Source organism: Sus scrofa, chromosome 13, assembly GCF_054392235.1.
Source record: "Sus scrofa isolate SSC_HxYL_T2T_F1_AM1 chromosome 13, Sscrofa_HxYL_maternal_Yorkshire_Landrace_v2.0, whole genome shotgun sequence".
Taxonomy (NCBI): Eukaryota; Metazoa; Chordata; class Mammalia; order Artiodactyla; family Suidae; genus Sus; species Sus scrofa.
Window position 1 is genome coordinate 167,177,336 of NC_139395.1, and position 26,829 is coordinate 167,204,164.

General features: G+C 37.1%; 1 long non-coding RNA gene across 6 annotated transcripts in view; it reads left to right on the forward strand.

The window, feature by feature from the left end:
• The window catches only part of LOC102158095 (uncharacterized), an 899,417-nt gene that overhangs the window by 280,016 nt on the left and 592,572 nt on the right, over nucleotides 1-26,829 (forward strand). For 4 of the 6 annotated variants that reach the window (XR_014824906.1, XR_014824907.1, XR_014824910.1 and 1 more), the window contains exon 1: nucleotides 18,524-18,683. The exons of the other annotated variants lie outside the window; for them this stretch is intronic. This is a non-coding gene — a long non-coding RNA (uncharacterized LOC102158095). Of the gene's footprint in view, nucleotides 1-18,523; nucleotides 18,684-26,829 lie in introns of those variants that run through there. 6 annotated transcript variants of the gene reach the window in all.

Below are 26,829 nucleotides of genomic sequence, written 5' to 3' on the forward strand. Positions count from 1 at the left end.
ACTGAAATCCTTCCCTCACCTTTCTCCAGACAACCATTGTTTGTGCTTTCTATTACTAAAGGGTACCTTATCTTTTCTTTTCTTCCTTTTTTTTTTTTTTAAGGGCTGTACCTGTGGCATATGGAACTTCCCAGGCTAGGGGTTGAATCAGAACTATAGCTGCCAGCCAATGCCACAGCCACAGCCACGCAGGATCCCAGCTGTATCTGTGACCTACACCACAGCTGATGACAATGCTGAATCCTTAACCCACTGAGCAGGGCTAGGGATTGAACCCAGCCCTGGATTCATGGATATTAGTCGGGTTCATTATTGCTAAGCCAATGGGAACTCTCTCTCTTTCTTTCTTTTTTTTTTTTTTTGGTATATTTCACTTTCTAGAATTTTACATGACATGATATATTCTCTAGTTTGTCTAGCTTTTTAAACTCAGCATAATTAGTTTGAGATTCATGTATGTTACATATATCAATAATTCATTCCTTTGTATTGCTAAATAGTATTATATTGTGTGACTATATCAAAATGTGTTCATCCATTCTCCTTTGTAAATCTCTACCAAAAAACAAAAAAACCATGGTAGTATTGTAAATATGATTGCATTGAATCTGTGAATCAGTTCCAAGTAAGTTGACCTCATAAAGATATTGACATTTCTGAGCCAAGAATATGGTTTATCTCTCCATTTATTTGTTTTTTCTTTAATTTCTCTCAGTAGTGTTTTGTAGTTTTAAGTGTATAGGTACTGGGTATTTTTTGATCATTTATTCCTAAATATTTTTTCATGTATTTTGTGTTATAAATGGCAATTTTTTCAGTGACTAAGTATTTATTGCTAGTGTACAGAGATAAAATCTATTTTTGCATATTCTTTTTTGCTAATTTTTTTATTATTCAATGAATTTATTACATTTATAGTTGTACAATGATCATCACAATTCAGTTTTATAGGATTTCCATCCCACAACCCCAGTGCATCCCCCCACCCTCCCAACTGTCTCCTTTGGAAACCATACGTTATTCAAAGTCTTTGAGTCAGTATTTGTTCTGCAAAGAAGTTCAGTCTGTCCTTTTTTCATATTCCACATGTCAGTGAAAGCATTTATGTTGGTGTCTCATTGTCTGACTGGCTTCACTTAGCATGATAGTTTCTAGGTACATCCATGTTGCTAAAAATGCTGGTATTTCATTCCTTTTAATGGCTGAATAATATTCCATTGTGTATATGTACCACCTCTTCTTGATCCATTCCTCTGCCGATGAACATTTAGGTTGTTTCCATGTCTTGGCTATTGCAAAGAGTGCTGCAATGAACATCAGAGTACATGTGTCTTTGCGAGTCATGGTTTTCTCTGGATAGATGCCCAGGAGTGGGATTGCTGGATCAAATGGGAGTTCTATGCTTAGTTTTCTGAGGCATCTCCACACTGTTTTCCACAGGGTTTTCACCAATTTACAATCCCACCAACAGTGTACTAGGGTTCCTTTTTCTCCACACCCTCTCCAGAAGTTATTGTTTGTAGGCTTTTGGATGATGGCCATTCTGGCTGGTGTAAGGTGGTACCTCATCATGGTTTTGATGTGCATTTCTCTAATAATGAGTGATGTTGAACATCTTTTCATGTGTTTCTTGGCCATCCATATGTCTTCTTTGGAGAACTGTCTGTTTAGATCTGCCCATTTTTCGATGGGGTTGTTTGTGTTTTTGGTGTTGAGCTGCAGAAGGTGTTTATAAATTTTGGAGAAGAATCCCTTGTCAGCGATTCACTTGCAAAGATTTTCCCCCATTCTGTGGGTTGTCTTTTCATTTTGTTTAAGGTTTCCTTTGCTGTGCAGAAACTTTGAAGTTTAATTAGGACTCATTTGTTTATTTTTGTTTTTACTGTCATTACTCTAAGAGGTGGATCTGAGAAGACGTTGCTGTCATTTATGTCAGAGAGTGATTGGGATCTGTTTTCCTCTAAGAGTTTTATAGTGTCTGGTCTTATATCTAGGTCTTGAATCCATTTGGAGTTTATTTTTGTGTATGGTGTTAGGGAGTGTTCTAATGTCATTCTTTTCCATGTGGCTGTCCAGTTTTCCCAGCACCACTTAGTGAACAAGCTGTTCTTTCTCCAGTGTATATTCTTGCCTCCTTTGTCATAGATTAGTTGGCTGTAGGTGTGTGGGTTTAATTCTGGGCTTTCTATCCTGTTCCACTGATCGATATGTTTGTCTTTGTGCCAGTACAATACAGTTTTGATGACTTTATAGTTGCTTTGTAGTATAGTCTGAAGTCAGGGAGCCTGATGCCTCCAGCTCCATTTTTCTTTGTCAGGATGTCTTTGGCTATTCTGGGTCTTTTCTGCTTCCAAACAAACTTTAAAATATTTTGTTTGAGTTCTGGGAAAACTGTCCTTGATAATTTGATAGGGATTGCATTGAATCTGTAGATTGCCCTGGGTAGTATAATCATATTGACAATATTGATTTTTCCAGTCCACGAGCATGGTATGTCTTTCCATCTGTTTGTGTCATCTTTCATTTCTTTCATCACTGTCTTACAGTTTTCAGAGTACAGGTCTTTCGTCTCTTTAGGTAGGTTTACTCCTAGGTATTTTATTCTTTTGGATGTGGTGGTAAACGGGATTGCTCCCCTGATTTCTCTTTCTGATCTTTCATTGTTAGTATATAGAAATATGTACTATTTATACTGTCAGTTTCTGTGTATTAATTTTGTATCCTGTGACTTTGCCAAATTCATGGATGAGCTCTAACAATTTTGTGGTAGAGTCTTTAGGATTCTCTAGGTATAGTATCATGTCATCTGCAAAGAGTGATAGTTTTACTTCTTCCTTTCCAATTTGGATTCCTTTTATCTCTTTTACTTCTCTGATTGCCATGGCTAGGACTTCCAAAATAATGTTGAAGAGTAGTGGCAGGAGCAGGCAGCCTTATCTTGTTCCTGATCTCAGAGGAAATTCTTTCAGCTTTTCACCATTGAGAATGATGTGAGCTGTGGGCTTGTCATATACGGCCTTTATGATGTTGAGGTAGGGTCCCTCTATGCCCACTTTCTGAAGGGTTTTTATCAGAAATGGGTGTAGGATTTTGTCAGAGGCTTTTTCTGCATCTGTTGAGAGGATCGTATGGTTTTTATTCTTCAGTTTGTTAATGTGGTGTATCACAGTGATTGATTTGTGGATATTGAAGAACCCTTGCATCCTTGGGATAAATCCCACTTGATCATGATGGACAACCCTTTTAATGTATTGTTGGATGTGGTGTGCTAGTATTTTGTTGAGGATTTTTGCGTCCATGTTCATCAGTGAAATTAGCCTGTAGTTTTCTTTTTGTGTGGTATCTTTGTCTGGTCTTGGTGTCAGGAGTGATGGTGGCCACATAGAATAAGCCTGGGAGTATCCCTTCCTCTCCGATTTTTTGGAATAGTTTCAGAAGGGTAGATGTTAGCTCTTCTCTAAATGTTTGATAGAATTCACCTGTGAAGCCATCTGGTCCTGGACTTTTGTTTGTTGGAAGTTTTTTAATCACAGTTTCAATTTCTGTTCTTGTGATAGATCTGTTCATCTTTTCTATTTCACCTTGGTGTGGTCTTGGAAGACTGTACTTTTCTAAGAATTTGTCCATTTCTTCTAGGTTTTCCATTTTATTGGCATATAGTTGCATATAGTAGTCTCTTATGATCCTCTGTATTTCTGTGATGTCCGTTGTTACTTCTCCTTTTTCATTTCTAATTTTATTGATTTGAGTCTTCTCTCTTTTTTTCTTGATAAGTCTGGCTAAGAGTTGATCAATTTTGTTGATCTTCTCAAAGAACCAGCTTTTTGTTTCATTGATTTTTTTCTATGGTTTTCTTCGTTTCTATTTCATTGATTTCTGCTCTGATCTTTATGATTTCATTTCTTCTACTAACTTTAGGTCTTGTCTGTTCTCACTCAAGCTGCTTTTGATGTAATGTTAGCTTGTTATTTGAGCTTTTTCCTGTTTCCTGAGGTGGGCTTGTATTGCTATAAACTTTCCTCTTTGAACAGCTTTTGCTGCATCCCATAGGTTTTGGAGTGTGGCATCTTTGTTGTTATTTGCTTCTAGGTATTTTTTAATTTCCTCTTTGATTTCTTCAGTGATCCATTGGTTGTTTAGTAGCATATTGTTGAGTCTCCACGAGTTTGTGTTTTTTGCAGATTTTTTTTCTTGTTGTTGATTTCCAGTCAGGTAGTGTTGTTGTTGGAAAAGATGCTTGATATGATTTCAATTTTCTTAAAGTTACTGAGGTTGGATTTGTAGCCCAAGGTGTGCTACAAATCTTAGAGAATGTTCCCTGTGCACTTGAGAAGAATGTGTATTCTGTTGCTTTTGGATGGAATGTCCTGTAAATATCTATTAAGTCCATCTGGTCTAATGCTTCATTCAGGGCCTGTGTTTCCCTATGGATTTTCTGTCTGGATGATCTGTCCATTGCTGTAAGTGGGGTGTTAAAGTCCCACACTATGACTGTGTTACTGTCAATTTGTCCTTTTAAGGTTGTTAGCAGTTGCCTCATATATTGCGGTGAACCTATGTTGGCTGCATAGATATTTCAAATTGTTATATCTTCTTCTTGGATTGATCCTTTGAACATTAGGCAGTGACCTTCCTTGTCTGTTAAAATAGTCTTCATTTTAAAGTCTGTTTTATGAGTATTGCTACTCCAGCTTTCTTTTGATTGCCATTAGCATGGAATATTTCTTCCATCCTCTCACTTTCCATTTGTATGTGTCCCTAGAAGTGAAGTGGGTCTCATGAAGACAGCATATATATGGATCTTGTTTGTGTATCCATTCAGCCAGTCTATGTCTTTTGGTTGGGGCGTTTAGTCCATTAACATTTAAGGTAATTACTGATATGTATGTTCTTGTTGCCATGTTATTAATTGCTTTGGATTTGTTTTTCGTGCTGTTTTTTCTTCCCTTCTTCTCTATTCTCCCTCTTCGGGTTTGATAACTATCTTTAGTGTTGTATTTGAGTTGACTTTTCTTATTTGTTTGTGTGTCAATTGTGGATTTCTGGTTTGCAGTTATTCTGAAGTTTTGAGATATATATGTATATATACATATACATATACATGTATATATATATGGGATTGTTTTCAGTTGTTGGTCTGTTAATTGCAAGTGCATCTCCAGTGTCCTGCATTTGTACCCACCTCTTCTCATGATTTCTGAGTTTGGTGGCATAATTGTGTGTGGATGATTTCATATCTTTACTGTATATATACCTTTACTGGTGAGCCTTGTCAGTTGTGGTATTTTTGTTTCCTGTTGCGACCTTTTCTTTTCTGCCTAGAGAAGTGCCTTTAGTATTTGTTGTAAAGCTGGTTTAGTGTTGCTGAATTCTCTTAGCTTCTGCTTCTCTGTGAAACTTTTGCTTTCTCCTTCAAATCTGAATGAGAGCCTGGCTGGGTAAAGTAATCTTGGTTGGAGGTCTTTTCCTTTCATCATGTTAAGTATATCATGCCACCCCCTTCTGGCCTGCAGAGTTTCTGCCGAAAAATCTGCCAAAAACCTTATTGGGGTTCCCTTGTATGTTATTTGTTTCTTTTCCCTAGCTGCTTTCAAGATTTTCTCTTTGCCTTTAATTTTGGTCAGTTTGATTAATATGTGTCTCAGGGTATTCCTCCTTGGGTTTATTTTATATGGTACTCAATGCACTTCCTGGATTTGAGTGAGGGCTTCCTTTCCTGTGCTAGGGAAGTTTTTGGCTATTATCTTTTGGAATATTTTCTCTGTCTCCTTCTCTCTCTCTTCTCCTTCTGGCACCCGTATAATATGGATGTTGGTGCATTTAACGTTGTCCCAGAGTTCTCTGAAACTCTCTTCATTTGTTTTCAATCTTTTTTCTCTTTTCTGTTCCACATCCGTAATTTCCACTAGTCTCTCTTCCACCCTGCTTATTCGTTCTTCTGCTTCCCATACTCTGCTGTTAGCCACTTCTGGTGAATTTTTTATTTCAGTTATTGTATTTTGCATCTCTTCTTGTTTAAGTTTTTTATCTTGTATCTCTTTGCTCAGTGTTTCCTCTAAGTTATCCATCTTTGCCTCCAGTTTATTTCCAATGTCCTGCATCATCTTTAGCATTAGCAATCTAAAGTCTTTTTCCTGGAGGCTGACAATCTCCTGATCACTTAGCTGTTTTTCTGGGCTTTTTTTCTTTCTCCCTCATCTGAGTTCTAGTTCTCTGTCTTTTCATTTGTATAGGTTTTTGGTGTGGTGACATTTTTATAGATGGTAGAGTTGTAGCCTCTCTTACTTGTGGTGCCTGTCCCCTTATGGCTGAAATTGGTACAGAGGCTTGCTGTAGGCTTCCTGATGGGAGGGGATGATGCCTGCCCCCTGGTAGGTGGAGCTGATTCCTATCCCTCTGGATGGGATTAGAGGCGGGTGAGTGCCTGGGGGAGGGGGGTCTTTAGGTAGCCTGTTTACTGAGGGGCCGGCTGTGATCCCACCCAGATTGTTGTTTGCCTTGGCGCTTTTCAGCACTGATGGGTGGGACCAGATTTTCCCAAAATGGCTACCTCCAGAGAAGGGCATGCTGCTGAATATTCCAGAGAGTTTTGCTGCCAATGTCCTTCCCCCAAAACAAGCCACATTCACCCGTCTTTTCCCAGCAGGTCCTCCAAGACTGACCCAGATTCCTGTGGAGACCTTGCTTTGTCCTGGGACCCAGTTCATGTCAATGACTGTGTGTACCTTTTAAGAATGGGGTCGGTCTCTATTTCCCCCAGTCCTGTGGATCTCCTGTGCACAAGCCCCACTGGCCTTCAATGCCAGACGCTCCAGGGGCTCTTTATCCCAGTGCCAGATTCCCACATGTGGGAGTTTGATGTGGGGCTCAGAACTCTCACTCCTGTAGGTGAGTCTCTGAAGCAGTTACTTTCCAGACTGTGGGGCTTTCCACTCAGGTGGTATGGGATTGCTTATATTGTGTAGTTGCCCCTCCTACCTCTTGATGTGGCTTCCTCTTTGTCTTCTGGAATAGGATATCTTTTTGAATGTTTCCAGTCCATTTGGTTGAAGATTGCTCAGCATTTAGTTGTAAATTTTGTTGTTTTTAGGAGAGAAGTTGAGCTCCAGTCCTTGTATTCTGCCATCTTAATCCCATCTCCTAAGGATTTTTTTTTTTTTGCATATTGTTCTTGAACCCTGTCACCTTGCTAAACTTACTTATTAGTTTTAGTGTTTTTATTTATTTTTTTTCCTAAGATTCCATTTGAGGGAGTTCTTATTGTGGCTTAGTGGGTGACAAACCAGACTAATATCCATGAGGATGTGGGTTCTATCTCTGGCCTTGCTCACTGGATTAAGGTCCAGCATTGCCTTGAGCTGTGGTGTAGGTCACACATGTGGCTTGGATCCCTTGTTGCTGTGGCTGTGGTGTAGGCCAGCAGTTGCAGCTCTGATTCAACCCTTAGCCTGGAAACCCCTGTATGCCGCAGGAGCGGCTATAAAAAAAAGCAAAAAAAAAAAAAAAAAAAAAAGATTCCATCTGAATTTTCAAGAACATCATGTCATCTGTGAATAATCATAGTTACTTCTTTTTTAAATGAAATGCAGATGCATTTTATTTAATTTTCTTGAAGTATTGTTCTGGATAGAACCTCTAGTGTAATGTTGAGCAAAAGAGATGGGTGCAGATATCCTCATCTTACTCCTGATCTTAGGAGTAAAGCAAGCTGCCTTTCTCTATTTAATATGTTGTTAGTTATAGATATTTTGTAAATGCTCTTTATGAAGTTAAGAAAATTCTCTTGTTATATTTTGTCACATGGTTTCTTTATTATCTATTGAGATCATGTCTTTTTTTTTCCATTTTAGTTTGTTTCTGTGGTGAATTACATTGACTTTATTTTTTATTTTTTTTTAGGGCCATACCCACAGTATATGGAAGTTCCCAGGCTAGGGGTTGAATTGGAGCTATAGCTGCTGGCCTACACCACAGCCACTGCAACACTTGATCATTAACCCACTGAGTGAGGCCAAGGATTGAATGCATATCCTCATGGATCCTAGTTGGGTTTCTTAACTGCTGAGCCCTGAAGGGAACTCCCTACATTGACTTTAGAATAATTAAATCATTCTTGCATTTTTTTTTTTTTTTTTTTTTGCATCCCTACATCGTATGGATTTCCTGGGCCAGAGACTAGATCAGAGCCACAGTTGCAACCTATTCCACAGCTGCAGCAACATTGGATCCTTAACCTGCTATGCTGGGTCTGGGATCGAACATGAATTCTAGCATTCCAGAGGTGCTGGTGATCTTGTTGTGCCACATTGGGAACTTTCAACCTTGAAATCTTGTGATAAATCTCTTTTGGTTATGATATTACTATATATATATATATGACTAACTTACCAAAATATATATATATTTGAATACCATATATGTATATACCAAATATATACATATTTGAATTTAAATAACCAAAATTATTTTAAGAGTCATCATGACTGTTTTTATGAGAAGTGTTTGTTTGTCATTTTCTTCTCTGATAATGTCTTTGTTTTAGTATCAATATAAGGCTGGCCCCATAGAATGAGTTTGGAAGTGTTGCCTGTCCTTCAATTTTCTGGAATATCCATATAAAGTGGTATTGTTTCTTTCTTAAATATTTGGTAGAATTCATTAAAGAGGCCATCTGGTCCTGTAATATTCTTTGAAGGAAGGTTTTTTCAACAACAAATTCAATTTCTTTAATAGATATAGGACTATTCAGAATATTTCTTCTTAAGTGACACTTAGTCTTTAGATGAACTTTCATTCAATCCAAGTTGATGATTGCATTAGCATAAAATTTTTAATAATATTCCTATATTATGTTTATAAGGGTAAAATTTGTATTTTGTTACTTCAATCATTCCTGATATTGATAATTTGTATTTTTTCTCTTTTCCTTGATCAGTATAAGTAGAGGTCTGTTAATTTTATTGATCTTAAAGAATCAGTTATTTCATTTGCACTCTCTTTTGTTTTTCTGTTTTCTATTTTATTGGTTTATGCTCTGATGTTTATTATTTCCTTTCTTTGTTGTTGTTTTGATTTAATTTGCTCCATATAGTCTAGATTCCTAGATGGAAGCTGAGGTCAGTGATTTGAGATCTTTTCTAATTTGGGCATTTAGGGCTATCAATTTCCTTCTCAATATTACTTTAGTGGCATCCTAGAAATTTTTATATGATTGTGCTTTCCTGAATTCTAGAATAACTTCTAATTTCATTTTGACTTCTTTGACCTTTGGATGGATCATTTAGAACTGTTACTCAATTTCCAAGTTTTTAGGAAATTTCCAGATATCTTTGTGCTATTAATCTCTAATTTAATTCCATTGTAATCAGAGAACATTCCTTATTTAAAGTCAAATTTTCATAAGTTTATTGAGATTTAATTTATGGCCCAGAATATGGCCTACTCTGATAAAAATACTATACACACTTGAGAAGAATGTGTATTCTGCTATGGGAAAAATGGTGGAATGTTCTGTAAATGTAAATTAGGTCAAATTGATGGGTAGCGTTATTCAAGTTTACTATATCTTTATTGATTTTGAGTCTCTTTATTCTATGAATCATTAGAGGGGCTTTAGATTCTCCAATTGTAATTGCGGATTTGTCTCTTTTTCTCATAGTTCTGTCAGTATTTGCTTTAGCATTTTAAAGTTTTATAATTATGGCACAAAAACTTGGGATTTTTAGGTTCCATTGATGAATGAATTCATTTATCATTATAGAATGACCTTCTTTAACTAAGGTAATATTCCCCTGTGCTTTGAAATCTAGTTTGATAACAATTTAGCTAATACTGCTTTCTTTTGATTTGGTATTTGTATAAAATCTTTTTCTATCCTTTTACTTTTCTTTCTTTCTTTCTCTTTAAGGTAGGCTTCTTATAGGTACCATTTGGTCTTTTTTCTTTTCTTTTCTTTTTTTTTTTGGTCATTTTTTTGTTGTTATTGTTGTTGTTGTTGCTATTTCTTGGGCCGTTCCCGTGGCATATGGAGGTTCCCAGGCTAGGGGTCGAGTTGGAGCTGTAGCCACCGTCCTACGCCAGAGCCACAGCAACGCGGGATCGGAGCCGTGTCTGCAACCTACACCACAGCTCAAGGCAACGCCGGATCGCCAACCCACTGAGCAAGCCAGGGACCGAACCCGCAACCTCATGGTTCCTAGTCGGATTCGTTAACCACTGTGCCACAATGGGAACTCTTCTTTTTTCTTTTCTAATCTGCAAATATTTGCTTTTTTATTAGGGTGTTTATATGGTTTATAGTTAATGAAAAAGCCACACCCACATTTGCTGTACCTTCAGTCTTCTCTTATATTTAATGAACAACTCCCATTTTCTTTTTCCAGGCCAAAAACAACAACAACAACAGAAAATGAAAACAAAAAAAAACCCCTTAGAGTTAGTTATACTTGATTCTTCTTTCTCTCTTGCAATCCCCATCCAATCTGTTAGGACAATCTGTTAGTTCTACTTTAAATCTATATTCAGAATTGGACCAATTCTCATAATATTCACTATGCTACCTTGTGCCACCTTGTGCTATCACCTTGCATTTGCATTAAGTCAAAAGTTACTTAACTTTTTTCTCTGCTTCTTCCCTTTTTTTCTTCTCAAGACAGCACCTAGAGTGTTGCCTTGAAAGTGTAAATCAGATCATGGCATTCTTCTCAAAACCCTATAGTCATTTCCTATTTCACTCAGAATAAAGGCTAATATCCTTCTAATATCAACCAGGATCCCAAATAATCTGTCCCCTCATACTCTCTATCCTCATCTTTTATTAATTTTTTTCCCAACTTCCTCTATTTCAGCTATACTACTCTCCTTGTTATTCCTTGAACATGCTGTGCCCTTTTTTTCTTAGAGCCTTTGAACTGGCAGTTCTTTTCCTGAACACCCTTCTTCTGATATATCCCTCAGCTCCTTTAAATCTTTGCTCATATCTTACTTTCATACCAATATCCATCCTAATAACTACGTTAAAAATTTCAAACACCCCACTTCCCAAACCCAGCATACTTGATTCTCTAACCTCTTCAACTTCTTCTTTATTAAGCTTATCATTTTATAACATATTAATTTCCTTTCTTATTAGTTTATTTTTGTCATTGCTCTCTCACTTCACTAGGATTTAAACTCCACAATACAGGGATCATTTTGCTTATTGATATATTCTAAGCATCTATAAGAGTACTTGGTTCATAACATGCACTTAAGTATGATTGGTTGAACTAAATAAATAAAAATGTTTTATATTTTGATGTGAATATTTGACCTTTATTTTATTTTTTTATTGAAATAGAGTTGATTTACAGTGTTGTGTTTGATGTGAACATTTTGTTACAGGAATATTAGAATCATCAAAAGAGCTGACTCAAAATCCGCTTACTGCCACCATCACTAAAAGGCTATGTCTGTTGTCCTGTTTTAAGCAGGGGCTGTGGATACTTGGCATCAGAGTTTGTGTCTTATGCTATAGGTAATAAAATGCATGCTTTTTTTTTTTATCAGTTGTACTATGCGAGATGACATGTTTTAGAAAAATGAATGGTGGTCATGTGAAGAAGGGTTTGGATGAGAAAATATTGCTAACAGAAAAATCACTCAGGAGAGACTCTTGTGTATCTCTGTTCCAGGGACATTGAACTACTTGGGTATCTCTTAGTCTGCCTTGCATCTCAGTGCCTTGCACATGCTATTTCTTCTTCTTGATATACTCTTCAAAACCATACATCTGTATCTGAATCTCTCAAGGAAAATCAGTTTTTTCTTCTCCAGATTTCTAGAGTATTTAACATGCTGTTTCCAATTGTTTGATTATGCATCTGTTTTCACAACTATACTTTGATATCTGCTTTTTAAAAAGTAATGTGAGCCGAATAACAAGCTTGGTATTGGTACGGTGCATTCAATTGGCCAATAAATGATTTGGGGATGATTGAACAAGATGATGAGAAAGTGAGTACCATTGCGATGGGGACCGAGAAGAAAGAGAGAGAGAAGAGAAAAGAGACAGAGGGGGAGGGAAGGAAGGAGGGGAGGAGAGACAGAGGGAGGGAGGGAGGGAGTCTGTATGTCTGTGAGCATGTGTATATAGCAGAGTTTTTTTTTTAATTTTTATTGGAGTATAGTTGACTTACAATTTTGTTTTAGTTTCAGGTGTACAGCGAAGTGAATCACTTATACATATATGCATTCTTTTTTCCCACCTAGATTATTACAAACTATTGAGTAGATTTCCCTGTGTGATACAGTAGATTCTTGTTAATTATTTATTTTATACCGAAGTGTGTGTATGTTTTTTTTTTTTTTTTTTTTTTTTTTGCCATTTCTTGGGCCACTCCTGCGGCATGTGGAGGTTCCCAGGCTAGGGGTCGAATCGGAGCTGTAGCCTCCGGCCTACGCCGGAGCCACAGCAACGCGGGATCCGAGCCTCCTCTGCGACCTACAACACAGCTCACGGCAATACCGGATCGTTAACCCACTGAGCAAGGGCAGGGATTGAACCCTCAACCTCATGGTTCCTAGTCGGATTTGTTAACCACTGTGCCATTATGGGAACTCCCCCCCCCCTTTTTTTTTTTTTGTGTATGTTATTACCATCTTCCTGATTCACCCTCCCATGAACAGTTTCCCCTATGGTAACCTTAAGTTTGCTTTTGAAATCTGTGAGTTTGCTTCTGTTTTGTAAGTTCTTTTGTGTCATTTGATAAATTCCACATAGAAGGGATATCATGTGATATTTGTCTTTCTCTGTCTAGAAAGAGTTTATCAGCTGGATGTGAGTCATCAAGGAAATAGAGAAATCAAGGATGTCATTTTTTTTTTTTTTTTACTTTTTGCTTTTTTAGGGCCTTACCCAAGGCATATACAAGTTCCCAGGCTAGGGGCTGAATTGGAGCTGTAGCTGCCACAGCAATACGGGATCTGAGCCTTGTATACGACCTACACCACAGCTCAGGGCAACCCTGGATCCTTAACCCATCGAGCGAGACCAGGGATGGAACCCTCATGCTCATGGATACTAGTTGGATTTGTTTCCACTGTGCCACAACAGGAACTCCCAAGGATGTTAGATTTTAGCCCTGTCCTTTGAATAAATATTTGATTCACCAGGAACACTAAGTGCTGTGGTAGACAAAAAAAAAAAAAAAAAAAAAATACTGTCTGTATTCTTCTTTTGGAGACATTCAGAAAATATCTCTGAAATGTGTTACATGCTTTCTAAATTATAAAGAAAAATATGATGATTTTACAGAGACTTGGAACATAAGTCCAAATCTAATTCAACTAAATGTTGAAAAAAAGTGCTTTTTCCAGCACAGTATTGTATATCCATTGTCAGTGTAGCCACATTTGTAATCGAGAATATCTTTAAAAAAAAAATCACCTGGTTAAAATATCGGTAAGCTTTTCGTCTATTTTTTTTTTTTTTTTTTTTTTTTTTTTGCTATTTCTTGGGCTGTTCCCAGCGGCATATGGAGGTTCCCAGGCTAGGGGTCAAATTGGAACTGTAGCCACCGGCCTACACCAGAGCCACAGCAACACGGGATCCGAGCCTTGTCTGCAACCTACACCACAGCTCACGGCAACACTGGATCTTTAATCCACTGAGCAAGGGCAGGGAACCAATCCGCAACCTTATGGTTCCTAGTCGGATTCGTTAACCACTGCGCCACGATGGGAACTCCTGGTAAGCTTTTCTATGAGAGAATTATAAAGCAGCGATGGGATAGCTTGGGTGCTAGCATATATCTGAATGAGTCACACAGGGTACTAAAGATGCTGACTGAGAATAATTTATCTGGAGGAAATCCAGAGATCAGTTCAATTTGGTGAATGCTAATCTGGACATCAAGGGTCCAGTTCAGAGTAAGATAAAACTAAATGAGTGGACATTCTCCTCCATGGCAAATTGGTTTGTTGTAAGAATCTGCCTTTAACTGAATCAATTAAAAACTGCAAATCCACAGTGAAATTTCTAGAAGAACATCCCAAAGTATGAAATAAGGGACAAACTTACTCAGATTTACTCCTTTCACTTGTCATTAGCTATCTTGAATGTGTCAATGAGAGAAGAATTTTAATTGAAACAGGTTCTTATAAAGCTCTATTAATTTAAATGCACAGCACACATGAATTAATATCAGACCAGTCTTAGAAATTATGGGTGGAGTATGTGCTAATTTCTGTGACTAGGTATATATGATTTTAAATAAGGTATTTGGAGGTACTTTCCACAGTTGTGTTATGTGGAAATGGGGATAACCATCTTCAAAAACCTCTGTTATGAAGAGAAAAGAAAATGAAGAAAGGAATCTCTTTGAAGAAAGAGTATCCTTTCCATAGTATGTGGGGACGTGATCGCTTCTTTTCTATATACCAGGAAGCTTCCATTTCTGAATATTTCTTCCTGTATCCACCACCATGAGAAAAAACTATTCAATAAATCGTATTTTACAAGCGGGCAGATTACTGTGTTAAAAATCAGGTAGTTATGGTCTATTCTGTTGTATATAGCTGGGCAGATGGTGGACTCAGTAATTCTTGCCATTTCTCATCTTTTACTCTCTTTTATTTTCACCACTTCTGTGAATGTACAGGAAAAGTTAACTGAGCCAGGGCTCATGGTGTAAACCCAGCTGACTCTTGATTCCATTTCTCCACAGGCATGTAGATCCATATAGATTCCAATTAGTTGAATTAAAACTGTGTAGTTGTTGGAGGGGTATTCAGAGAAGTTTATTTTTTCTCATCTGAATATGGCTTTACACAAAGAACACATTGACAAACATACACAAAATACAGGCATGCTTTTAGTCCTCTCTATACATAATGTGAAAGAAAGGAAAGGATTTCCTAACCTAGGATCAGAGCAGAGGATTCTGTTTGTCATCTTTCTAGGCAGTGTGTTTTTCAGGCTGATAGTAGAGAATAGGGACCTTGCTGCTTCAATGGCCTGAGAGTTCCTTCCCAAGAGACCTGGAGGAGGCTGACAGCACTGTTGTTAGTGGTTGTAACAGGTACAGCAGACTATCCTATTACTTTAGGCAACCCTGAAGACAGTGGTATTTGCTTGGGGGTAGGTCATAGACATATCTCAGATCCTGCATTGCTGTGGCTGTGGTGTAGGCCGGCAGCTACAGCTCTGATTGGACCCCTAGCCTGGGAACCTCCACATGCTGTGGGTGCAGCCCTAAAAAGCAAAACAAACAAACAAACAAACAAACAAACCAAACAAAAAAAGGCTTTTGGCATCATCTTGAGAGTTTAGCATAATGTCTGGCAAATGGCCAGTGCACAATAAAGATCTATGAGGAATAAATAAATACTAGAGCCCTCTCTGTTTATGGGGAAGCGAGTCCTGCAACACAGTTGAAAGTCACACAGCTTGGTAACAACAGGCCAAGATAAGAAGCCACCTGTTTTGGTGAATCTCAGTCCATTAATTTTAAAATTGTTCCCACTTCTTCTTGAATTGCTTTGGTATTGCTTAAAACTACAACTCTTCTCAAGAGTAAAGGGAAAAAAATCAACCCTCTACCTGCAAAGCTAATGGAGCTGAGGAATCAAAAGACAGCCTTGAGACACAGTATTGTGAGAAGTCTAATTTTACATTGGATGCCAGAAACTAGAAGCAAGAAATTATTCAGCTTTTTTGAATAAGGTATCCACTTAAACAACAGTGATAGTTTCTGATATGGTAGCTCTATGTATGTGTGTTAATTCTTTCTCATCTAATCTTGATGTCTGAGATCTTTGAAAGGTTGTAAGAAATCATGGGAAAGGTTGGCCAAAGTACAGAGGGAGTTCATTTTGTTTATAGCACTCATTGCCTGGATCCTTCAGCAGGATTTTCCCAGAAAGATGTCATTGAAAATTGACCTGACTTTTAAGGAGAAAAAAAATTAAAATATCATTAGAAAAATTTACTAGGCTTAACTTATAATCAAATATTCATTGGTTAAAAATATATATATTTTGTAAATTCAAATAAATTTTAGGAATTTAACCTAATTAAAAATACAGGTTAAAAAAAAAAACCCTCACATATTTTCCAAATTCATAGAATTCAAGCTATAATAGAAATACTTTGCCTTTCTCTTTTAAAATTCACAGTAAAACATTTGAATTGAAAATCTGGAATGTGAGTTGTTTTCACTATTAAAGACTGGAAATTTTAGCAAGATTTCAGAAATCTCTTGCTTGTAATCCTTGAAGCATTAGTGTATTAAATTATATTTTAGGATTAAATTTTGAAATAGAATGCCTGTTATTATGTTTAATACTTTAATGTAAACCCCTGAAAGTAATGGCATTGTATGTTCACTGAACCAACACTTTGTATCTGACATTGCCAGGTTAGTGTATGGAGATAGAAAAGAGGTAAATTTCAAAGTCTGCCCTCTGTCCTTAGTGGAGCTGAGTACAAGGAACTGTGGAGTCATAAAGATTCCAAAGAGGAAATGTTTCTTGGACCACAGAGCATGGGCTACAGCTCTGTGTAGAATGTCTGCTGAGGTTGGATATACTATATTTTCTTCTGGAGTGATTATCTTAAGTACTTTGAAGCTTATACTGTACCTTTAAATACTTGAATTCAAATGATTTGGGTAGCTGCTTGGGGCAGATCTAATAGCATCCTTTAAAAGTACTCAGAATGAAAAAAGAAGAAAAGAAGAAAAAAGAAAGGGCTCAGAAAATAAGTAATGAGGTCCTAACAGCTATAAGCACAGGGAGCTATACCCAGTCTCTTGGGATAGACAATGAGAGAAGATAATATAAAAAAAATAATATATATATATATATATATACACACACACATATACATATATATGTATACATCTTATACATATAAGATGACTGGGTCACTATGCTGTTCAGCAGAAATTGACACACCACTATAAATCCACTATACTCTAATAAAAATAAAATAAAAAATAAACATACTCAGAAAGATTCCATATACACTACTATATACAAAATTGATGGGTAACAAAGATCTACTGTATAGCATGGGGAAATCTATTTAATACTCTGTGATAGTCTATATGGGGAAAGAATCTGAAAAAGAATGGATATACATGTATATGCATGGCTGATTCATTTTCCTGTACACCTGAAACTAATACAACACTATGTTATTGTCCAATAAAAAAAAAATACTCAGAAAGTGACTTTAGAAGAGTGAGATTGAGTTTGGAAAGGCCTCAGGTGTGATCAGTGGTTGCTCACCTGGAGTGCACTTAGCACAGGTGGCAGAGATCAGGATGAAAGGCAAGGCATTTGAAGCCAGTCTTCCCGAGGCCAAAGGTCAGCTCTGATAGTTACTTATTTTGTGCCCTTAGACAAGTTAATCCATAAATCTTACTTCCTTTTTTTATTTGAACAAATGTGGATGAAAATAGCATCTACCTTTATAGAGTTTTGATGAAATATTAAATGGGTTTATTCTTATAAATTAGAGCAGTTTCCAACACATAAGGGCTCAGTAAGTGTTACTACATGGTAACAAAAATAAGTATTAACGTTTTTTTTCTTGGTCTTTTTTGCCATTTCTTGGGCCGCTCCCGTGGCATGTGGAGTTTCCCAGGCTAGGGGTCAAATTGGAACTGTAGCCACTGGCCTACACCAGGGCCACAGCAACAGCGGGATCCAAGCCGTGTCTGCGACCCACACCACAGCTCAGGGCAATGCCGGATCCTTAACCCACTGAGCAAGGCCAGAGATAAAACCCACAACCTCATGGTTCCTAGTCGGATTCGTTAACCACTGCGCCACAACGGGAACTCCAGTATTAAGGTTTTTAACACAACATTCTTCATGACATTTTTATATTTAAAGACAACAAAACAACTGAACGCTGTTACCTGCCTACATGTCTTCACCATGAAAAACACTTGTGAAGGTCTGATTAGAATTGGAGTTGGTCACCTGAAGGGGTGGGGCTCATTGAAATGCTGTATTGTAGGAGAAGATTGGGTTGCGGTGTTACAATACATTCTTCATGACAATAAACAATAGATAGATACCAGAAATAGCAGGCAGGAGTTGTGCTTAAAGACACAGGTAACTGGACACATTTCCGATGACTCTCTCTCTGGGTTGGAGTGAACTGTGAGAGGGCCTGTCTACTCCTTTAAAGAGAATTTGAATTAGGATTTTAATAAAAAAAGTCCAACTCATATTGGTACCGCTCCTCCTAAGTCAGTCTCCTACAAAGGTCTGTCTGTCTGGCGTCATTCAGGCCAACAGAAGGGACTGAGTTTAATTCAGAAGCAAAGGAAAGCTTTATTTTTTGGTCAGAGAATGGAGAGGTGTGAGATTCTGCCCTAGAGCCCTCGGTCCCCCCTCCCCCAGGCCGTGGGCTTGGCGGCTTTATTGGGATCTAGTCTGCAGAGGGGGAGGGGCGGAGTGCTCACAGGTGGACTGCTGCGCTGGGGCGGGGCATCTCAGCAGGAGGCCTGCGCCCGCCATCTTGAATCAAGAGGTTGCGCTGTGCAGAGCTTCCGCGGGCGGTTGGCCGAGCTGAGGTCCCCGTTTCTTATAAGGTACTCTGGTCTGAAGTGTCGGGGGTTCGAGGCCTCGCTGCATGTGGTACCCTATGAACAAGTGAAACTAGACTGAGCGCAAAGGAAAAAAAAAAGGTTAGACTTTATTTTATTAGCCGGATTTTATTTTTATTTCCTGAAAATTTTAAGTGGGCTGTCGGTGACAAGAAGGGATAGATTTATTACCTGGATGAAGGGAGGCAGATATCAGTAATCTACATGTAGTGAATTTCATCTGGATATAAGTCTGTGAGGAAAAAAGAAAAAGAGGGTGGGTGTTGATGGTAAAGGTTGGACAAACTCATGTGAGATAGTCCAATTCAAGGGAAATATTATGTGCTTTAGTATTTTAGAGAGATTGAATCTGACATATTTTTCCTAATTTCCCTGATACTCAGTTTCCTCATATGTGAAATGCGTGCAACATTTCCTACTTCCAGGGTTGTTATGAGGAATAAATATACCAAAGCATGCATATAGGACATGATTAATTCCTGTTAAGTATCTCTTCCTTAATCTGGGAATTCCAAATAACTTGCTCTCGCCATTTGGGAGGAAAGCTGCTCTCGGAAAGTAGGGATGGATTACTACTGGAAGGTGCTCCTTCCTTCTAACCTTCCACCATGCTTTCTGTAATCCTGTATCTGGTGGGTAGGCTTCTTTTCTCTCAAAAGTTATCCTTTTGTTGCTAAGGCTTCAATCAAGAAAATATTAGGGACAGACTCACAGACATACAAAATAGACTTGTGGTTGCCAAGGAGGAGTTGGGAGAGAGTGGGTGGGATGGACTGGGAGTTTGGGGTTATTAGATGCAAACTATCACACTTAGAATGGATAATCAGTGAGGTCCTACTGTATAGTACGGGGAACTACATCTAATCACTTGTGATAGGACATGATAGAAGACAATATGAGAAAAAGAATGTATATGTATGTATGACTGGGTCACTTCACTGTACTGCGGACATTGGCACAACACTGTAAATCAACTATAATAAAAATAAATAAGAGAAAATATTAGGGATGCGAGTGTGCAGCTACAGCATTCCCAAAGCTGTTTAACTTATCTCTTTTTATATGTAGTTTTTAAAATGTGTAAATATTAAATCATTGAATTTGGTTTTCAATGAGGAGGAGAAAAAGAAAAAAAGAAATAGATGCACACAGAGGGGGCAGAAGAACTCAGTCTCTGAATTACAGCCTCTGCTGATGCAGACAAATGGTGGCTGCCAGTGTGCTGTGTTTTACAGAGCCCTGGAGCATGGCCAGCCATTCTCCACCTTAATATTTAATAGGCATTTGTATTGAAATACCACATAAGTATTAGAGATGTTAATTGCTCATAACATTTTAATCATTTTTTTTTAATTCAGCAGGCTGTTAGTCATGAAATAAAGAATGCTATTTGGCTAGGTTGAGATTTTAATGTTCAGCTCTTAAATTTTTCTGAGATAATGTTTCTGTGAAAACTTAGTAATAAATAGTTTGTATTTGCATCATGCCTTACTCCAAAGAGATCAAAGTCCTGATCAGAAACTCACTGAGACCTGGGAAGGATTCCTGGCTCTTCTGTACTCTGCTCAGCTTTCCTGCAAATGCTGCTCCTAGCAGCAGCTCTGACCTATGGGGAAACTGTCTCTTTTATGTAGCATCAGCTTCTTGAAGTTCTGCTCAGTTGCTTATCCCTTGTGGCAAACATCTCAAACCTGAAGCTTCAGTGCCCGTCTAGTTCTAGCACACTTATTGAATGATTGTTTTTTTTTTTTTCATGTTTTTGGTACAGTTTCATTTAAAAATCAGTTTTAGTTTAGAGAGCGAGATGCAAAATATCTGTTTAAAAGTGTGAAGTTAAACAATTTCTAGTAACCTCTTAGGACAGTAGAAGAACCAATACCTGAAGGTAAACAGTGAGAGAATGTATTTTAATAGAAAATTCTTACATAATCTGAGACTTTTCTGATCATTCATAGTATATATAGTCCATGTTCTAAAATTCCCTTTGTTTTTTTTAAGTGAAACATGCTATCCTCCATGCTGTTAATGTGTTTCTTTTCACTGCTGTGAAGGCTTATTCTTTTTTTGTCTGTTCAAAAGTTACTTCTTCTGAGAAGCTTTTCCATACTTGACCATAGATTCAATTTGTCATATTTATTCCAGCCTAAATGATTCCTCAAATCTTGTAGCCCTTATCCATGGCACTGTAATTATTTGTATGCATGTTTATCTCTCACAGTGTCCTATGAATGCTTTGAAAAGAGATCACCTTATTGTTTTCTAAATGTTTTCTGTCTAACATAGTGCTTGCTGGACACATATAAAGTGTTCAGAAATGTTTTTAGAATGAAGGATTTCTGTAAATTACCATAAGATTTTATGAAATTTAAAACTACAACAGATGTTCCATTTCACATAGGCACCTCTCTTCACACCAAATTATCATCACTTTAGGAAACTTTCTGTTGTTGGTGCTTTAAAAACAATTAAACCATTTCCTTTATTAACTTTAAATAAGCATTGGAGAAAGGACTCGGGAAAGGGAAATAACCCTGTAGTCTTAAATGAAAATTAGATAAAAAATAATTATGGAATTAACTTTCTAAGGTGAATTTGCTTTGTTAAATGAAAGATTGTGGGTGTTTATATAGAAAGGAAAATACCTGCTTATGAAAGGCAATGAGGAGGTTCAATTTTTGGAAATTTCTATAGATAGTTTCAATGTAATTCTTTGCAGTTTCATTGCTAACACAATATGGTCACTTTTTTGCTCTTGTGTATTAAATTCAGCTCTTCATTTTTTGTCTCATTTTGTCTGCTTGAGTTTTATGGCACACAGTCTAATCTTTAAGAGAATGTGGGTGTAACTTTTTCATTCATCCTTACTCTGTAGAACCTTGAGGCAGTTTTTCAACAAAATAGTTCAGTGAATTGCTGTAGGCCACAGAGCAAGTAAATTGTAATGAAGGGATGCAAGTTCAGGCCTCTTACTTCCCTTGATTCCCATCCTACTCTATGAAGATTAAAATGTTCTATCCTTAGACCACATATTTCATAATGGTCTATAAAAAAGTATAGAGTTTCTAAGATAATGTGACTCTCCATAAAGAAATAAAGATCTATATAAACAATAGAACCCTAATACAACATAAATGGAATAAAGAGCTTCCATTCCTGAGAAGTTCTCTTAAAGAAATAATAATTAAAATAAGTACAGAGATTTATGCTGAAGGAATTCACGTTAGTATTTATTTTAGTAAAAAAATTGAACCTATTAAATGCTCAACAATGCAGACTGGGTAGAAAAATCATAGTTTATGTTTATGATGAAATATAAAGCAAAAATTCAAGTGTTGGTAGACTTTTCTAAAGGCATGGAGAATGGCCACAGTATAATAATACACGAAAAAAGACAAGAACAAACTGATATATAAAGCATGATTTAAGTTTTTAAACAAAAATGTACACACATACATATTAGAATAAAAAGTCAAAAAATATGAGTTAAGAACACCTTTATTATTTTCATTTTTTTCAGCATTCTATAATGAGGCTATATTGCTGCAAATTTTTTTTCCAAAAAGAAATGTTAAGGTTAATAAAGTTCCATTGATATTTACAGTAGAAAGTTACTTTTCAGGGTTGATTTAGTGTGTGATAGACTTATAAATGATATCTTGCTGCATAGTGTCCTGGGAAAATGCAAATGGATTTTATTTGATGATCATGGGTTGTGCATTAGAGTAACTCTGGTAGAGGGAAGCTTTTGAAAAACATTCTCACCTGGGACTCCCCTCAGTCCTATTGCACAAGCATATCTGGGAATGTAGATGTAGAATCCAGTATAAATATATTTTGTAAAGCTTTCTCCAGGTAATGCAGATACACATCACTAATTATGTTTTGCTACTTTGGTTATAAAGAGACTGGGTCTTAAATCAAGCATAAAAAGAAGAGAGGAGGATGGACAAGTAGGAAACATTTGGCTTCTGGTGGAAAGGATAAGTGAGGCATTCAAAGTTCTCTGAAACATCTTTAAAAACCTGCCTGTTACAATATATAGAATAATAGTTGGTGACTTAACTAACTTCTCTTTTTTTTTTTTTTTTTTTTTTTTTTGGTCTTTTTGTCCTTTTAGGGCCACACCAGCGACATATGCATGTTCCCAGGCTAGGGGTCTAATCAGAGCTGTTGCTGCCTGCCGGCCTGTACCAGAGCCACAGCAATGCCAGATCTGAATCGCGTCTGCGACTTACACCACAGCTCACAGCAACGCCGGAACCTTAACCCACTGAGTGAGGCCAGGGATCAAACTTGCAACCTCATGGTTCCCAGTTGGATTTGTCTCCGCTGTGCCACAGTGGAACTCCCTTAACTACTTTCTTAAACTCAAGAATTGAGGGTAGGCAGGCAGAAGAGGAATGAATAGATAGGGTTTTTTTTGGTTTTGTTTTTTTGTGTTTTTAGTTGAAGTTATGACTTGAGAAAGATAGTTGAATCATTATAAGCATATGCATACCTAAATTGGCAGTCTGATTTAATCAGTATTTCTATCCTTTGGCAGTGTAATGCACATAACTCAGGAAATTCGTATTGCTGTCTTCTATTTTACATAATACTATTTTGGCTATTTTATTTTTATCTAGTTTTTATATCACATCATTTTTTGTTGGTTTTTAGAGTCAGTATTTGTTCAAATTGATCCTAAAATTTGGCAGTTTATTTGCTCCTCATGGTTTCTTTAAAACCATTTTTTCCTTCTTCATTCAAATTTCTTATTATGAAAATTTAGTGGCTCACTGTGAGAACATGAATGGGGTTCTTAGTTTTCTCAAACTTTGAGTGTTTTAAGATATCTGAATTTTACCCTCACACTTGAATATATAAAACAAAATGTGAGCAAATATCAGCAAAATGGAAGAACAAGTCTGTTTTCATTCCCCCATAAACATACTGATTTAACAATTATATGCCTTTATGAGATTTCCAGAACCCAGTCAAGAAATTGTAGAACCCCACATGAGCACAAAGCTGAGAACTGTTGCATTGAAATAGTAAGAGCAATTTCACTTTACATATATGAGCTTCTCCCCCAAGCCAGCAGAGCTCAATGCCAGGAGGGAATGCTCTGCCTTACTACTTACACCTTGGAGGAAAGAGGAGAGTAGAACATGTGTTCTAATGTCCCAACATTTCAGAGGGCTGCACAGAGGACTGGTTTTTGTCTAACCTCACTTAGCTGAAAGAACCAGCATAATTTGAAAGTTGTTGACTGATGGGTTGGCTCAGTTGGGACAAAGCATGCAGCTTGAGGCTTCTCTCTCAGAGGGAAGGGGAGGAGTACAGTGTGTTTCTTGCAGCCCAGCTTTTCAGAGATACTTCAGGGGACTGGTATATGCAATGCTAAAGAGTTGGCATACTTTGGATACCTGCTAGCTTCAGCTTGCTGCTGAAGAGACAGAGAGTTTGCAGTGCCAGAGACAGACAGCAGAGGGAGCAAGAGGGTATAAGCTCCTGAAAAAGAAACTGGCAAGCCTCTCTATTTGAGAAATTTTATGTACAGGTCCAGAGAAATTGTGTCTCAAAATGGTTTCAGAGGCCCCCCAGAATCTACAGCTGGACACAGGTGAGGGTCTTTCCCTGTATAAAGCCAGTTTATAAATTCAGGAAGAGAACACTTTTTAAAATGTGTGGGTATTTACATAAATCTACAAGCCACATGAAGAAAAAGGGGAGCATGGCCCAATCAAAGGAACCCAGTATATCTCCAGAAACCAACACTAATGAAATGGAGGTAAATGAATTATCTGGCAAAGGATTCAAAATAATCTTCATAAAGATGCTCTATGAGCTCAGGGAAATAGTACATGGACAAAATGAGAATATCAGCAAAGAGAAGGGAATTTTAAAAGAGAAAAAAACAAATTTTGGAGCTGAAGAATACAGTAACTACGCTGACAGATTTACTAGAGGAGTTCGACAGGAGACTTACCAAGAAGAAAAAGCATCAGTGAATGTGAAAATAGAAATTTGAAATTACCCAATCAGGAACAAAAAGGAAAAAAGTGAAAATTAGTTTGGAAATCCCAAGGGACATGTAAGATGCCATCAAATGGACCAATATATGTCTTAATGGAGATTCAGAAAGAGGAGAGACAAAAGAGACAGAAAGCTTATTTAAGAAATTAATGGCTCCAGACTTGTCAAATCTGAAGAAGAGAGTGGATATGCAGGTTCAACAAGCCCACCAGAACCCAACTAGGATGAGCTCAAAGAAATTCACAGTGACTCACCTTTATAATCAGCATATCAAAAATTAAAGAGAATTTTGATGTATAGCACAGGGAAATATACCTAGCTATTTGTGATGGAATGTAACAGAGGATAATGTGAGAAAAAGAATGTATATATATCTTTGTATGGTTGGATCACTTTGTTGTACAGCAAAGATTTGCCAGAGTCCAACTCCATCAGCCAGGGTGTTCCTGCGGGGATGGACAGTGTCAGTGAATGCACATGTAGACAGCCTCTTTGTCCCTTCTTTCAGGGCGCTGGACTGCTCAAATTTTATTAGCATAGGCAGCAGTTTATATAGACAGCTTAATTGTAACTTACATTACAGTGCTTAGATCATACTTTTAAAGGTTAAACTTTTAGGTTACATCGTACAGTAGATATACATTGTGTTCTAAGGATTTTAATTAAGACTAATGGATGCAATACATCATGTAAAACTATAATGAGTACAAAACATCATGTGGAAAAAACATTATATGAAAATAAGATGATTCAGTATAAAACGTTTTGTGGTTACTTTTAGCAAGCACCACCTGTTATTGTTTTAAGCTAATCTTTAACAACTAGAAAGGTCAAAAGCACAAGAATTTGACATTTACAAAAATTCATCTTTTAGATTAAAGCTTGGGGTACTAACTTCAAAGTGTTATGGTCGGGACAGTATGAGAAAATATTTTTTATATCAAAGCAACTTAATTTCCTAAAACTTAAAAGCTTTCTACAAAATTCATTAAAAGTAAGATTATTATTATATTTTTCCATCAAGAATAATGTATGTCTAACCTATTCTAAACTATTGTACATTACACAATTACCTAACTCTAAAACCTATTCTTACTTGTAACAAACTAATGAATACTTTGTTTTTACCTACGTTGGATCTGAATGGGGGAATTCCACCAAGGTGAAGCTCTTATTATTTTAGTACTGTTCCAAATTTTTGTTGTTCCAATTTTATTGAGTCACAAAACAATATAGGAAAATAACAAAGAATAACAAAAAACAGGAAAGACTGAATAATAAGTAAATAACAGGAAAGACTGATTTTTCCAAGAAGCGATTTTTATTCTTGCACTGTTGTACAAAGCATTCATTTTGTTTTTGTTGCCATTGTTGTTGGGTTAGCAGGTGAGCCTCATTGTTTTTAGAACTTGCCCTCAGAACTGTGTGGCCATGTAAGCCCTTCTCCCTGTTTCTAAACCTGCCCTCAGGTAGGCTTTTTTTCCTCGGTTAGGAACCCTGCCTTTGAAATTGTGCCAACAGACTAGTTCCCTTCCTTGGCCTCCTGCATCTCCTCAGCTCCCCGCAGAGATTGACAGAACATTGTAAATCAACTGTAAAGAAAAAAAGAGAATTTTGAAAGCAGCAGGAGAAAAGCTATGCATCATACACAAGGTAACTCTGAGAAGAAAATTTTCCAGTAGAAACCTTACAAGGCAAAAGGGAGTGGGATGATATAGCCAATAAATGGATTTTTCAGGAGAAATCTTACAAGTCGTAAGGCAGTGGGATGACATATTCAAAGTAATTAAAAAAACCTGCCAATCAAGAATACTATATCCAGCAAAAGTATCTTTCAAAATTGAAGGAGAAATAAAGAGCTCCCTAGATAAACAAAATCTGAGATTTTATCAGCAGTAAACCTGATTTTAAAAAATGCTAAAGGACAGAGTTCCTTGGTGGGTCAGTGGGTTAAGGATCTGCCATTATCACTGCTTTGGCTCTGGTTGCTGCTGTGGTGTGGGTTCAATCCCAGGCCCAGGAACTTTCACATGCCATGGATGCAGCCAAAAAAAAAATCACTTTATTTATAAAATGTTGTGTATATTAAATATAAAATAAGTAATTTATGAATGCATAATGAAGTGTGGGAGAGAGAAGTGAAAGCGTAGAGTTTTTGTATGAATTTGAAGTTACATCGTTATTAGCTTAAAGTAGATTTTTATAACTA